Below are 14,959 nucleotides of genomic sequence, written 5' to 3'. Positions count from 1 at the left end.
GGCTCGGCGGCTGTCGCTACACTCAGGAAAAGATTGACTGTACCTATAAGAGATAGTTACAAAAGTTTTGCACTAGCTACTTTTTCTACAATATTTTTAACTCCGAATATCACATCAAAAATAATAAACTTGTCTGTGCCAGAGAAACAATAGAAATTCCTTTTGGCCAATATAGTTTAAAAAGTTTAGAGAAGTCAATCACACAAAAAACTTGACATAGACATTAAAGCAGATGAAAATTCATATTGAGTTATTACTGAGACTCAAATTAATTTAAATGTTTCTAATTAAGATGTAGAATAGAACATGTTATTTTTTGATGGCCTGATTTTAATGATGGTGGGGTCTAGATGAAAGACACATTACCAAAAGAAGGGAAAACTGCAGCTGAGAATATATGATTTCGATTGCCAGTTGATAAATACGAACCAAATTATTAACTTGCACTAAAAATGAACTCCTTCTGATCAGGTCTTGATGGCCCAATGGTGCAGGCCAACTGGCATGTCATTCTCAGCCCACAGGCATAACTGGATGCAGATATGGAAGGGCATGTGGTCACCACATTGCTCTCCCAGCCATTGTCAGTTTTTGTGACCAGAGCCGACTCCCCAGTCAAGAAGTTCCTCAACAGGCCTCACAAGGGTTGACTGCACTGTGCTTAGCAACAGTGCTAGGCAAGCCTGAGAACACTTGATTTCAGTGATCTGATGGGTACTGGGGTTACCTCTGCAGCACGGCTGTTGGCGATTAACTTGAATGAGAAATTATACTGGAAAATGCTTAGATACCGATTTCTCTTTATGAATTAGAGCTAATGAGTTAGCAGGATTGAGATTGATATAACAAATTTTTGTAATTCAATGGAGTTTGATATGCTTTATTTTGTGGCATCGATAGGTCACATGACGACGTAAAGCATGATCTTTGAACTCTAACTACTCTGACAAGCCGCCATGTTAATGTTCCATTCAGCCTTTGTACCATGTACAGTGTACACATAAATCTTTCTTTGTGCTGAGATATATGTATGTATAGACATTTATGGGAACAGTTGTGTATACAGTTATCCGTATTCCCGTTTCCCATATTGCTGACCCCAAAGTTTCTACGTCTTCCGCGACTTCCATGCTGGCTGTATGGAATCAACAGGTTCGACGCCATGGCTGCCTCACCCAACGTTTTATACAAGGATTTGGAGACTCAGCTACTACTACCATGCCTCTCCTAACCCCTGCCAACGGTTGTTTCGCCGCTAACGGACAGTGATTCGCGATTTCCAATGAAGTTAACCTCAAACTTTGCAGCTCTACAGTGGCCAAGTGTTATGCTGTTACCTCAAACAATGGACTCAGGTTTCGTGTCGCTGGACTGTGCATGCCAACATGTGAAAAGTGAAGTGGACGATTTCCAGAATCGTGTAACGACTGATTGCTTGTGTAGACTTCAAAGGGACGCAAATTCGCACTTGTGCTTTGTTCCTCTACGCGCTGCAACGTCAGTAACAGCAGTGCCGTGTGCAACACCGCTATTCGTGCAAAACGCACACGTGAACAACTGCCATCAAGCTATGCCGGTTTTGCTTTCTTCACAGTTTAATAACGGACTTTTTATACATCAAGTTCGCAAGGCTCAACCACCCAGTTTCTCGACCACGTGCTTCACCATCCAGGAATGTTGTACCACGACAATAGCAGCCCTCACACGGACGCGCGCAGAACTGTGGCCCTCAGGTGCGTGGAGGGAAGTTCAGGGACACGCTCTTGTGAGCGCGCAAGTCGGCGTTCAGGAGTGCCCCGCGCAGGCGTCTACGAGTAAACTGCAAAAACCGCGCACAAGACTGGACCGTGGAGTTTCGTCAGTTCTAAAATCTTGCGTGGCGCGTGCGCAGCGAATGCTCTAATTGCAGCCATGTTCGTGCGAAAGGGAACGAAGAAGTATTGTCCTCGCTACTACAGCAGTAGGTATTGCAGCTATGATCATGATCATAAATAAAAAAAAAAAAAACTTTGGTACTTGGGTTAAGGAATAAAGGTACCGTCACAATTATGCAGATGACTTTTGAAACTATTTAAGAATAGACAGTGAAACATTTGATGCATTGTTGGACAACGTCAACGAGAAAATCAGCAGAAGGGACACTGTGATGAGAAAAAGCATTTCTGTAGAGGAACGTCTTACAGCTGCGCTCCGTTTTTTAGCAATGGGTTGCTCCTCGAAGATTTAAAATTTGCCACAGGAATTTCTGCACCGTCATTGTCAAATATCATTCCAGAGACATGCAAAGCAATTTATGAAAAACTTCGGCCAGAGGTCGTGAAGGTAAGCAATTAAAAATATTGACAATGTGTTGTTGTTGTTGTTGTCTTCAGTTCTGAGACTAGTTTGATGCAGCTCTCCATGCTACTCTATCCTGTGCAATCTTCTTCATCTCCCAGTATGTACTGCGGCCTATATGCTTCTGAATCTGCTTAGTGTATTCATCTCTTGGTCTCCCTCTGCGATTTTTACGCTCCACGCTGCCCTCCAGTGCTCAATTTGTGATCCCTTGATGCCTCAGATTATGTCCTACCAACCGGTCCCTTCTTCTTGTCAATTCTATTCAATACCGCCTCATTAGTTATGTGATCTACCCATCTAATCTTCAGCATTCTTCTGTAGCACCACATTTCGAAAGCTTCTATTCTCTTCTTGTCCAAACTATTTATCGTCCAAGTTTCACTTCCATACATGGCTACACTCGATACAAATACTTTCAGAAACGACTTCCAGACATTTAAATCTATACTCGATGTTAACAAATTTTTCTTCTTCAGAAACGCTTTCTTTGCCATTGCCAGTCTACATTTTACATCCTCTCTACTTTGACCATCATCAGTTATTTTGCTCCTCAAATAGCAAAACTCCTTTACTACTTTAAGTGTCTCATTTCCTAATCTAATTCCCTCGGCATCACCCGACTTTATTCGACTACATTCCATTATCCTCGTTTTGCTTTTGTTGATGTTCATCTTTTATCCTCCTTTCAAGACACTTTCCTTTCTGTTCAACTGCTCTTCCAAGTCCTTTGCTGTCTCTGACAGAATTACAATGTCATTGGCGAACCTCAACGTTTTTATTTCTTCTCCATGGACTTTAATACCTACTCCGAATTTTTCTTTTGTTTCCTTTACTGCTTGCTCAATATACTGATTGAATAACATCGGGGACAGGCTAAACAACGTGATAGTAATTATTATTTCAGAAGTACCTGTAGCTCATTTTTACATGGTACAAAATTCACAAAAACATACTGGAACCATTGCTTAAAATAGTAGAAAAAAATCACCACTGTTACTAATCTCTGGTCATATAATGACCATATTGATAATAATAATTGTTAATGGAAACAGTGCATTGATCTGTAACAGAAGTTTGAGACCCTTCTGATGTAGAAGGAGATGAAGGAGAAATAGGTGTAGAAGCTTGGGATGGTGCTGACAACAGCCTGACTTTACAGATTTACAGATGTCATTATCACACAAATCAGTGTGTGGGATCAAAGTTCTCAGCAAACCTCGTCTTAAGCCTGCATTAATTAATGATGCAGCGTATATTGCTTGTATGGGCTCCATCCGTTCTAATTTCTTCACCACGTTGATACCTGTAGCTTCATGTTCCTTCAGATCATCTCTTATTATCTGCTGCAAAGCACTGGTGCACGTTTACATCATCTCAAATGTAGCCAACGCGATATTAAATTACTGTTTTTGGTTTTGCTTCAGTTTCCTACAATAATAAAAAAGAATGGATACACATAGTGAAAAGATTTGAAGAAAAGTGGCAATTTATAAATTGCGGAGAAGCAATAGATTGAAAACATATACGCATTGTGCCACCACCTCACTCTGGAGCCCATTACTTCAACTACAACAATTTCTACAGTGTCGTTTTACTCGCTTTGGTAAATGCACATTACGAATTCGTAGGCCTATTTGTTGATGTGGGGAAAAATGGAAGAATGTGTGATGGAGGAATTCTTGAATAAAGAGAATTCTTTCATGCATTGCAGAACGAACATTTAAATTTGCCAAGTAATGATGAAACTATAAAGAATTTAATTTTTTTTTTGTTTTTGGGAGATGAAGCTTATTCATTGAAAGATAACTTCTTAAAACCTCATTCTCAAAGAGAATTAGGTCACGACAGAAGAATTTTTAACTACAGATTATCACGTGCTCGCAATGTTGTAGAAAATGTTTTTGATATAACAACCTCACGATTTATAATTCTTCATACACCAATCAACATGACGATCTAAAAGATAAATTACGTTATTGTGGCCATACGTGCATTACACAATTTTTTTATGTAGACGAAGTAAACGATACATTACAGTTACAGCATTGGACACGGAAGATTTGGTACACTGTACATTACATGAGGGTGACTGGCGAAAGGGAGCAGTGGAATTACCTGGTTTACTGTCTGCGGTGTCAAGAAATCCATCTATATAAGCAAAAGACAATCAAGAAGCATATAAGAAATATTTTGTAACAGAAGGAAGTGTGCCCTGACAGGAAGACATGTTACGTGCAGGAAGAGTGTAACATGTTTCATTACATGGGAACTGTATAGTAAAAGATATAATATTGTTCTAACATTTTTCTCGAAGTTCTATTGCTATAAAACACACTCAAGTAAGTGCACTCTTAACGATATAAATACACAACTGTTAACTCACTTTTTCAAGTTGGCGTTCATTGTGTTGTGTTGATTTCCACCGTCAATCGTAACCTCGTTGACCACATCACTGCCTTCATTGTCAATTCCATTGTCATCTATCAGTCAGAGATACCGCTCTGCACACCCACAGAAATATCCATGTTCGAACAACTCGCACTTGGCAGCTCTTGATCTACAGTAAATAAAGGCAAGCCATAGTACCACAAAGTTGGTACATAAATGTCATCAAAAGAACTGTCACTGCGCTTACTGTCACAAACTTTCTTCAGCTCCTTTCTAAACGAGCCCCGTAACACTTGTATTTTTCTTGCAACAAAACCGCGGGTCGCTTCAGGAAAAACTTGTTTTGAAGCGCAACCAATTTATCATAAGCTTCGTTCTTTAAATTCTTATTTATGTAGTCTTTTGATCTCACTTTCCACAAGCACTGTTGCTCTCTGTGGATGTTTATAAATTCCGTCAAAAAGTCTTTCATCCAGCAACAGGAATCCGTCATGATCGAGTCGAGTACTGTCGGCTACTGACAACAACCAGCGGGAGAGCGCACAATAATTCACGTCGCCGTAGGCAACTCAGGGGAGCACAAGCAGCACACGTGAGAACGCCACACGCCAGGCGTGTAAGTTTGAATGCGCTGGCGGGCAAGAGTGGGGCGCATCTAACCGCCGGCTTGACCGCGCACCTGCGTCTCGAATTTACCTGAAACCACACGGGCGCTCTTGCGTGCGGAACTGCGTGGCGCGTCCTAAATCGCGCGGTTAGGTGCGTCCGTGTGAGGGCCGCTAATGTGACCGCCAGTAGGTTTCATCAGTGATTTATGGTCCTATCACAAGGGGTGTGTTTCTGATGTGCGCAGAAAACTCTCGCTGTTGCCACACAAAGTACCAAACCACCCGTCCCTAACCCCCCCCCCCCCCCCCCCACTCGCAGGGGGGCCCGATTCCGACCTTACAGCCGCTCGCACCTTCCGCAGGCAGTACCATCTGTGCCTGCCGCACCAGCCTTCCGCGTCATTTCCGAGGTGGACAATTTACCTACTGTGCCTTTAACTTCCGGTCCAGTTTATGGGCCTACCTCACGCGCCGCTCATCTTTTCGTTCCCACAGTACTGACCTCCCCTTCCGTGTCGTGCTTCCGTGACTCATCAGGGCATTGCAATCAGCCGTTGTTCGAGCCATGTTTGCTAGTAACACGCCCGCACCAATAGTGCCAGGTTACAGGACAGCCTATCCCACCACGGGACAGCAGGCCTCCCAAGATACACCGAAGCTATCCTCGTTCCCCCGCCCTCTGGCCATCTGACGAAGCTACCTCCTTTACATGTGGACAACCTCGTTTTATATTTCACGCTTGTGGAGCACCTTTTCGAGTTACATCAGGTGACTGACAACAACTCTAAATTTCTATGTCTCATCACGCACATCTATGGCGACTCAGATTTAATTTGTGACCTCCTCCTTTCGCCACCGCCGCCGCAAAAATACGAGTTCGCCAAGAAGACAATATTGGACCAACTTGCCTGCTCGACACAAGAATTAATAATCAAGATCCTCTACGAGGAACACCTGGGGGACTGCACTACTTCACAACTCTGGCGCCGCCTTCGGCTGCTTGTGAGTGAACACACGATGCAGGACGTTACTGTGAGGTCGGTATGGTCTGCCAAGTTACCTACCGACCTGCAGATACACCTGCTACCTCACTCCTTCGAGTCTATCGGCTCTCACCTTCACATTGCAGATCGGCTGTGTGCACTACAGTGACAAAAACAACCAGCACACCTCTCACCACAGGTCAGCACTACGCCACCTGTTTAAGGGCCATCTGCGGGCAGGGGCAGGGCTCGTTCCACTTCCATGCCATTTACACCACCGGGCAGTACTCGTTCGCTCTCTCCTCTTCCCGAGCACTAGAAAATCGATCGCACACGCAGCGTATGTCCCGCTTTACATTCAGGAACAGATCAATGAGGAGAAACCTCTTCTGCTGTCACAATCGCCGCCACTGTCACATCGGGCTCATCCGTACTGTTGGTACCCCAAGAAGTGCAGTTTACCTTTCCAGCAAGCAAACGCCGACCACAGGAGCTAAAAGACGCCAAGTCCTGTGGGGAACTTCAGAGCCGTCCTCAAACATTGCACTCTGTCCTCTCGGCCGAACAGTCGTTTATATGTGACCGACATTTTGTCGCAGCTTGTTTTCCTAGTCAACACAGGTGCTGACGTGTCCATCATACCTACACCGTCGGCTCCTCCTGTATTTTCACAGACGAAGTCGCTTCTAATCATTGTGAACGAATCAACATTACAAACTATTGTCTCTGCTTAAGTTATGGTGCAACGTTTCCCGTGGACTTTTTACATCGCCGACGTTGACGAACCAATTCTCGCTGTGTATTTCTTGTCCCATTACAAACTCTCCCCGAACGTAGTCCAAGGTTCAGTGCTACACCACCCTTCTGACACTCAGAAACTGTGCTCAGGCACTTATGCTCGTCATTCCATTTCCGTCCCGACATGTGAATTGGTTCACGAGTGCTTCATCCCACAGACAAAATTGTGAGCTGCGTCACTAATCTACTGTCAGAGTACGACACAGCGGCGCAACTCCGTTGGCAAAACGACGAGTTGAAAAAACGCATTGCTAACACTTTTGATGAGCTCACCACGGCTCATACCTCGCTGCTCCAACTGCAATCCACAGTTCCTTCACCTGATCGACCTTCATCAGCTGACACCAGCATGGACACTCATCAGGTTAGTTCAAAAACATCCATTGCGTGTGATGATTGACATTCAGTGGTATCCGCACTCGCCACACGCCTGCTACTTGCAGTGCCATGTGTTTCAAACAATGCTTCTAATGACAGTTGCCCGCGCAATGCGAACACGCCCACTGTGCAGGCAGCTGCCACGCATGCCAGTAAACATTCCCCCTATCTCGCGTGCCAACCACGTGATTCGGTGGCCATCGCCATCCCCTGTGCAACGCCAACGCTTCTCTCGCCCGCGCCAGTTACTCAAGGCAAAGCAACAACAGATGGTCGCTGAGCATCTCGATCCACCCTGTGCTGTGTGCACAGCCAACCTCTCCAAAGGAGTGCATGCCGCACTCATGTAATAGGCTTGTGACTTTCATACTGCCTTTTCCCACATACCCTAATGGCTGTGCATCATCGCATCCCACTCTTCCCAAAACTTCACATCAGGACATTACTCATCCTCGTGTGCACTTCTCAGTCTCTTCCGTCACTGATGGAACGACACACAAGATAATTACCACTGCCAGCCCTCCTATTAGGTCCAAGGTTAGACACCTCAACCCCATTAAGTTGCACATGACCCAGCAGCAAATTAAAGAAATTCTGGAGGCAGGCATTCTACAGCCATTGGACAGCAACTGGTCTTCACAAATTCACCTCATCACCAGACACAATGGTTCTTTCAGAATGTGTGATGATTACAGATCCTTAAACGCTCATACCGTCTGGACAGTTACCCAGTGCTGAACATAAATGATTTCATCCATATGTTATCGGGCTCCACAATCTTCAGTGTGATTGACTGTAAACATGCCTATCACCAGATTCCCATAGTGATGGAAGACATTCCAAAGATTGCTATCATCATGCCACTCAGTTTGTTCCAATACAACTTCATGTAGTTTGGCTTAAGGAATGTGGCACAAAAGTGGCAAAATTTCATTGACTCAATCTTATGACAGTTCGAGTTCTGCTTTGCATACCTGGATGACATCCTCATTTTCAGCAAGTCTACTGAGGACCACAAGATAATTTATTCCAGGTCCTCCAGACCTTGAACTCCAACAGTAACGAGGTCAACAACAATAAATTGCAATTGTGTCAGTCTTCTGTGACATTTTTGGGTTACGCCGTCTCTGCAGACAGAATACAGCCTCCCAAATCACGTGTGCAGGCTATCACATCATTACCAACACCGGCTACATACAAAGAACTCCAACGTTTCCTGGCTACTATAAATTACTACCGCAAACATCTACCTGCTGCTGCCGCCGTGCAGGCCCCTCTGACGGACGCGCTGTTCAGCAAACTGACTTCAGGCCTTAAGCCAGCCATTGGACTGAACCTATGCTAGAGGCCTTCAGGGCTACAAAGACAGTGTTAGCTCACGCTATCGTACTCGCCCAGCCTGATCTGTCTGCCGAGTTGTTCATCACTACGGACGCCAGCGACATTGCAGTCAGGGCAGTATTACAGCAACGCAAAGGCGACATGGATTCACCCCTTCATTTCTTCTCTAAAAAACTGTCTAAAGCACAAAAGAAATATTCCACTTTTCATAGAGAACTTCTGGCGGTCTATGAAGCCATCAAACACTTTCGCCGTTCTTTCTTCATCCTTACTGACCACAAACCACTGGTGGACGGCTTCTGCAACCCTCCCAAGGACCCACCCCTCGGCATTTCCGCCACTTCAACCTAGTCTCTCAATTTACTACAGACATACGCTACATCAAAGGCACGGAAAACATCCCCACTGATTTCTTTTCGCAGATCAATAATGTCTCACGCATCATCGATTTATCCAACCTCGCCCCCTCCAGGCCTCTGACAAAGAATCTCAAGCTCTCCTCACGGATCCTCAGACATCACTTGTGTTTACCAAAGCCAAGTTCCCCAGGGCTTCGGACAAAGTGTGGTGCGACTCTTCTACCGGCACTCTGCGGCCATTGCTCCCTCCCATGTTGCGCTGACAAGCCTTCAATGCCTTGCATAACATCATCAACCTTGGCGTCCGTGCCACCACAGGATTCGTCACCAAGCATTTTGTTTGGAAAAATGTTAAGCAGGACTGTCAAACCTGGGCACGCAGCTGCATTTCCTACCAACACAACAAAATCGGATGCCACACCTCTTGCCCCCTTGGCAAGTTTGACATTCCGCAAGGACTTTTTTGTCATGTACATATCGATCTTATCAGCCCTCTGCCACAGATACATCCTCTCCACAATCGACCACATGTTTCATTAGGTGGAAGCTGTTCCTTTACCCAACATCACAGCAGAAACCATGGCCAAAGGAACCGTCTCATCATGGATCGCTAGCTTTGGTTGCCCATCCACCATTACCACTGACCAGGGTCGACAGTTCAAGCCTGCACTTTTCACAATTCTATGTAATCTTTGCGGTATTAAAAGAATTCATACAACAGCCTACCACGTGAAAAGCAACGGTTTATTGGAATGATGGCACCACACCCTTAAAACAGCACTCAGGTGCCACAATTGCCGCTGGTCTGAGATGCTTCCTTGGGTGTTAATTGGTCTCCATTTGATCTTTAAACCTGACTTATAGGGAACCATTTCCAGATTTGTTCTCAGCGAGAACCCGGTTCTACCTGGGGAACTTATCCTGCCTCAAGCACTCTAGGATTTCCTCACCTATCCAGACTTTATTAGTAGAATGCGCACCCGCTTTAGATACGCACAGGTACAGCCGCCTGTCTGTCATTCCCCGCCATGCACTTACATGCCAACTGCAATCAGCACATGCTCCCACATTATGCTCAGGGACAATTCCGTTAGACAACCCCTGCAAACCCCATACCTCGGCCCCTTTGAAGCACTCCAGAGGGGCGAGATGACATTCGACATTATGGTTATAGATTGCCCGCAGACCGTTTTGCTACACATGCTCGCCTGCTTTCATGGAGTCTGACACCCCTCTGCCGTCCCAGTCAGACCATCCGGACGAATTTTCCATTGCCGAGCCTGATAATGAGTTAGCTCATCCCATGGTAGGGTCTTCTCCTTCTGATGATTCATCACCGCAGATCGCGGGTTTCCCAAGCATGTCATCGTCAACTCCATGCACAGATTTTGATGACGTTTCATCTACTGGAGAGATTTGCTCCCCGACATTCAACTTACACTGCAATGTACCACCTAACTGCGCTGTTGACATGTCATTAACCATGTGCTTGTGCTCCTTAGAGACACTGCAGACTCGACACTCAACAAGGAACTAGATGTCAAGATAGTGCATAGCCTGTCCCTCCCCCGAAAGTGCGATCCATCACAAGTTTGTGCATTCATCTCCTTGGAAAGCTCAATCTGTATTAGGGACAGGCACGCTTGCATGCTGCAACCCTCCCACCTCAACTCCTGGGTCGGCCGATGCATCGTCCGGCCCCGCTGGTTGTCTGATTATGATGTGCATCTGCAGCCCGTCACACTGCTCTGACTGATATGGAGCCTCCAGTCGTGCGCCTGCCACCTCGCACTACTCACTCTGAAGCCAATGCCCACACGACCTCCCCTCAGGCCTCCCAGGACATACTCCGCACTGCAGGAGGGGGGGAGGGGGAGGGCTATGTGGGGTAGATAGGTCACATTGAGCACGTAAAGCATCATCTTTAAACTCTAACTACTCTGACAAGCTGCATGTTAATGTTCCAGTCCGCCTTTTTACCTTGTACAGCGTACACGGGTATCTTTCTTTGTCCTGAAATACATGTATGTATAGACATTTATGGGAACAGTTTGTTGTGTATACAGTTATCTGTATTCGTGGTTCCCATAATATTATATTTGTTGTTTTTCAAATCAGTCATAAAAATAACCTGCTGCTTGTTCATCAACATAATTCTATGATCGCGTGATATTAATTTCATTATATTTGAAAAAGGGAAGAAATGAAATATTTCTGCAAGAAATGTGGAAGTTAGAGCGACCAGACAATTATTTTAAGGATTTTCATTCATTTCTTGATTTTAAATGAGGTACACAATTAAAAGGGGGCGTGATATAAATCCACATAATTTTATTACAAACGATCCAATTTTCTCATATGACATGTAGAAAAAGTATTCTAGTGACAGAAAAAAGATAACGTAATTAAGTGCAAGTTTTAACACTAATATAGCAGCTGATACACTATATAAATAATTATGTATGAAAAAGAATTTAACATATGATGCTCAATATGGAATATTATCTGACAATTTTATAACTTTTCTTAATTAAATACATTTTTAAAATCGTCGCATTTCTCAATTTTTATCACATTTTTCATCATCAGAAAGTTCTATTTTTTAATTTTCATCAGTTTTTATTTCAAACTGACCAATATCCAACTTACCAAACAGATCTACTACCTCTTCAATTTTTAGTTTTCGTTTTTCATTGTTTTTTGATCAACTTATAACAAAAATTTAACTAGGAAAACAATTTTTATGTTTCCTTAATGAATAATTTTATATTACATATTTTTCTATCTATCTTTAATGAATAAATTTACAATTTTGATAATTAATAATTTTTCTATGTAAATAACTATATTAAAAAGACATGTACAATCGTTTAAGGAAGTTAATGAGCTAGAGGTATATGTTTTATATAATGTTACTCGATGTTGATTGGCTAAATACAAAATATCGAGATAAATTTGTATTGAGATCTATAATGAATTTAAAATTATTTTGCTGAACATATTTTAAGGCAATTGGGGGGGGGGCTTAAATTTCAATTTTTTGAAGATGGAAATATTAAACTGAGGTACAAAAGAAGAAAAACACTAGATGTGAGTCTTGAAGTTTTTCCAGTGTACTGAGTATTCTATGAGGTTTTGGGATTGCAGCTGGATCATGTTGACTTCTTGCCACCTGAGTTTGTAATTTAAATTTATTGTGCTTGAAACATTTTCATTATTTTTTATTTAAAAATCTATTCCAACCAACTTTTATTCGGGGTCTATGGCTTAGTTTCCAAGAAAATGAAAAATACTGCAAAATTTCAACTAAATATTGCTGAAACCGATGCAAAATTTGAAGAAAAGATAGGGGAATAAGGGGCCATTAAAAAGGCAAATTTGAAGAAAGTGATGAAAAACTTGAAAACTAGTGAAAATACACGAAAAATGGCGGAAAAATTCGAGAAACGTGATCGTAAAGAAATCAAGGTGGGTGGAAAACGTAATTTTATTTGGGCATTTGTGGTAACCATTTTCGTTGTTACTTTCTGATATTTTGGGAAAAACATGGAAAAACTTTTTTGTCATAATTTCGATGACTTTCGATGATATTTACTTGAAAGTTGCGAGTTTTTCATGTTATTGGAAACTGAGCCAGCACCTCCAAACTAAATCTACTCGCCCTGATAATGATGGCGCCCTTAATTTGTAAAATCACATCTGTACACAATCTCAGTCAAAACACATGTGTAGCAGTGTCATTCCAGTGCCTTCATCTTCCTCTTACCGTGGCAACTGAGTGTGAGTTCAACGACAGAGATTAAGAGACAAATGATCTTCCTAATGTATAGCATAAAACAAAACATACAGATCAACAAAAATAAAGGTAATAAGTACCACATCATTTGACTGAATTTTTAATGTGATGCTGTGTCAGGTGTGTCTTTACAACTGCTATTTTGGCTGCATGAGAACTGTTGTCTTTGCGGAAACAGGGGTCCACATTGGGAAGCTGGACTATTTGCTTTGTGTTAGTTGTTCGACCTGTACCTCACACGCCTGGACAAAGAAGCTACACAGAAAATAATGGAGCACCATTTCGTCATTTCTCACATCCTCCATGACTGCAAAACACCACCAAAACCACCGCCACACCAAGAATACAGTCTAATTTACCTTCAGCAGCCTGACAACTGAATGAAGTCAAATTACACTACCTGATCAAAAGTATCAGACACCAATTAGTGGGCGTTACTATGGGGTGTGTCCAACATTTGCTCATATGACAGCTCGAACTCTGCTGAGTACACTTTCAGTGAGGTGTGTGAATCTCCATGGAGGAATGATAGCCCATTCCTACTCGAGAGCTGAAAACATAATGATGCAGGACGCTGGGGTCTGGAACGAATTCGACATTCTGACTCATCCCAAAGGTGTTCCATTGGGTTCAGGTCAGGGTTCTTGGCACGCCAGTCTGTTTCAAGAGCTCAGATAGAAACCCAGTTCTAAGCAAAGAAGAGAAAGCAGAAAGGTGGAAGAAGTATATAGAGGGTATATAAGGGTGATGTTCTTGAGGACAGTATTATGGAAATGGAAGAGGATGTAGATGAAGATGACATGGGAAATATGATACGGCGAGTTTGACAGAGCACTGAAAGACCTAAGTCGAAACAAGGTCCTGGGAGTAGACAATGTTCCATTAGAACTACTGATAGCCTTGGGAGAGCCAACCCTGACAAAACTCTGCCATCAGGTGAGCAAGATGTATGAGACAGGTGAAATACCCTCAGACTTCAAGAAGAATATAATAATTCCAATCCCAAAGAAAGCAGGTGTTCACAGATGTGAAAATTACCGAACTATCAGTTTAATAAGTCACAGCTGCAAAATATTAACACGAATTCTTCACAGATAAATGGAAAAACTAGTAGAAGCCGACCTAGGGGAAGATTAGTTTGGATTCTGTAGAAATGTTGGTACATGTGAAGCAATACTGACCCTACAACTTATCTTAGGAGATAGGTTAAGAAAAGTCAAACCTATGTTTCTAGCATTTGTAGACTTAGGGAAAGCTCTTGACAATGTTGACTGGAATACTCTCTTTCAAATACTGAAGGTGGTAGAGGTAAAATACAGGGAGTGAAAGGCTATTTACAATTTGTACAGTAACCAGATGGCAGTTATACGAGTTGAGGGGCATGAAAGGGAAGCAGTGGTTGGGAAGGAAGTGTGACAGGATTGTGGCCTATCCCCAATGTTATTCAACCTGTATATTGAGCAAGCAGTAAAGGAAACAAAAGAAAAACTCGAAGTAAGAATTAAAATCCATGGAGAAGAAATAAAAACTTTGAGGTTTGCTGATGACATTGTAATTGTATCAGATTAGATTAGATTAGATTAATACTAGTTCCAAGGATCATGAATACGATTTTTCGTAATGATGTGGAACGAGTCAAATTTTCCAATACATGACATAATTAAGTTAATTTAAGAACATACTTAAGTTAATATAACAACTATTATATTTTTTGTGTTTTTTTTAATAATTTTTTGTTTGTTTGTTTTTCTTTTTTTCTTAATTTATATCTAAAAATTCCTCTATGGAGTAGAAGGAGTTGTCATTCAGAAATTCTTTTAATTTCTTCTTAAATACTTGTTGGTTATCTGCCAGACTTTTGATACTATTAGGTAAGTGACCAAAGACTTTAGTGGCAGTATAATTCACCCCTTTCTGTGCCACAGTTAGATTTAATCTTAAATAGTGAAGATCATCCTCTTTCCTAGT

The sequence above is a fragment of the Schistocerca gregaria genome, chromosome 5 (genome assembly GCF_023897955.1).
Source record: "Schistocerca gregaria isolate iqSchGreg1 chromosome 5, iqSchGreg1.2, whole genome shotgun sequence".
Lineage (NCBI taxonomy): Eukaryota > Metazoa > Arthropoda > Insecta > Orthoptera > Acrididae > Schistocerca > Schistocerca gregaria.
The sequence above is the reverse complement of the archived record's forward strand: the minus strand, read 5'-3'. Positions refer to the sequence as shown.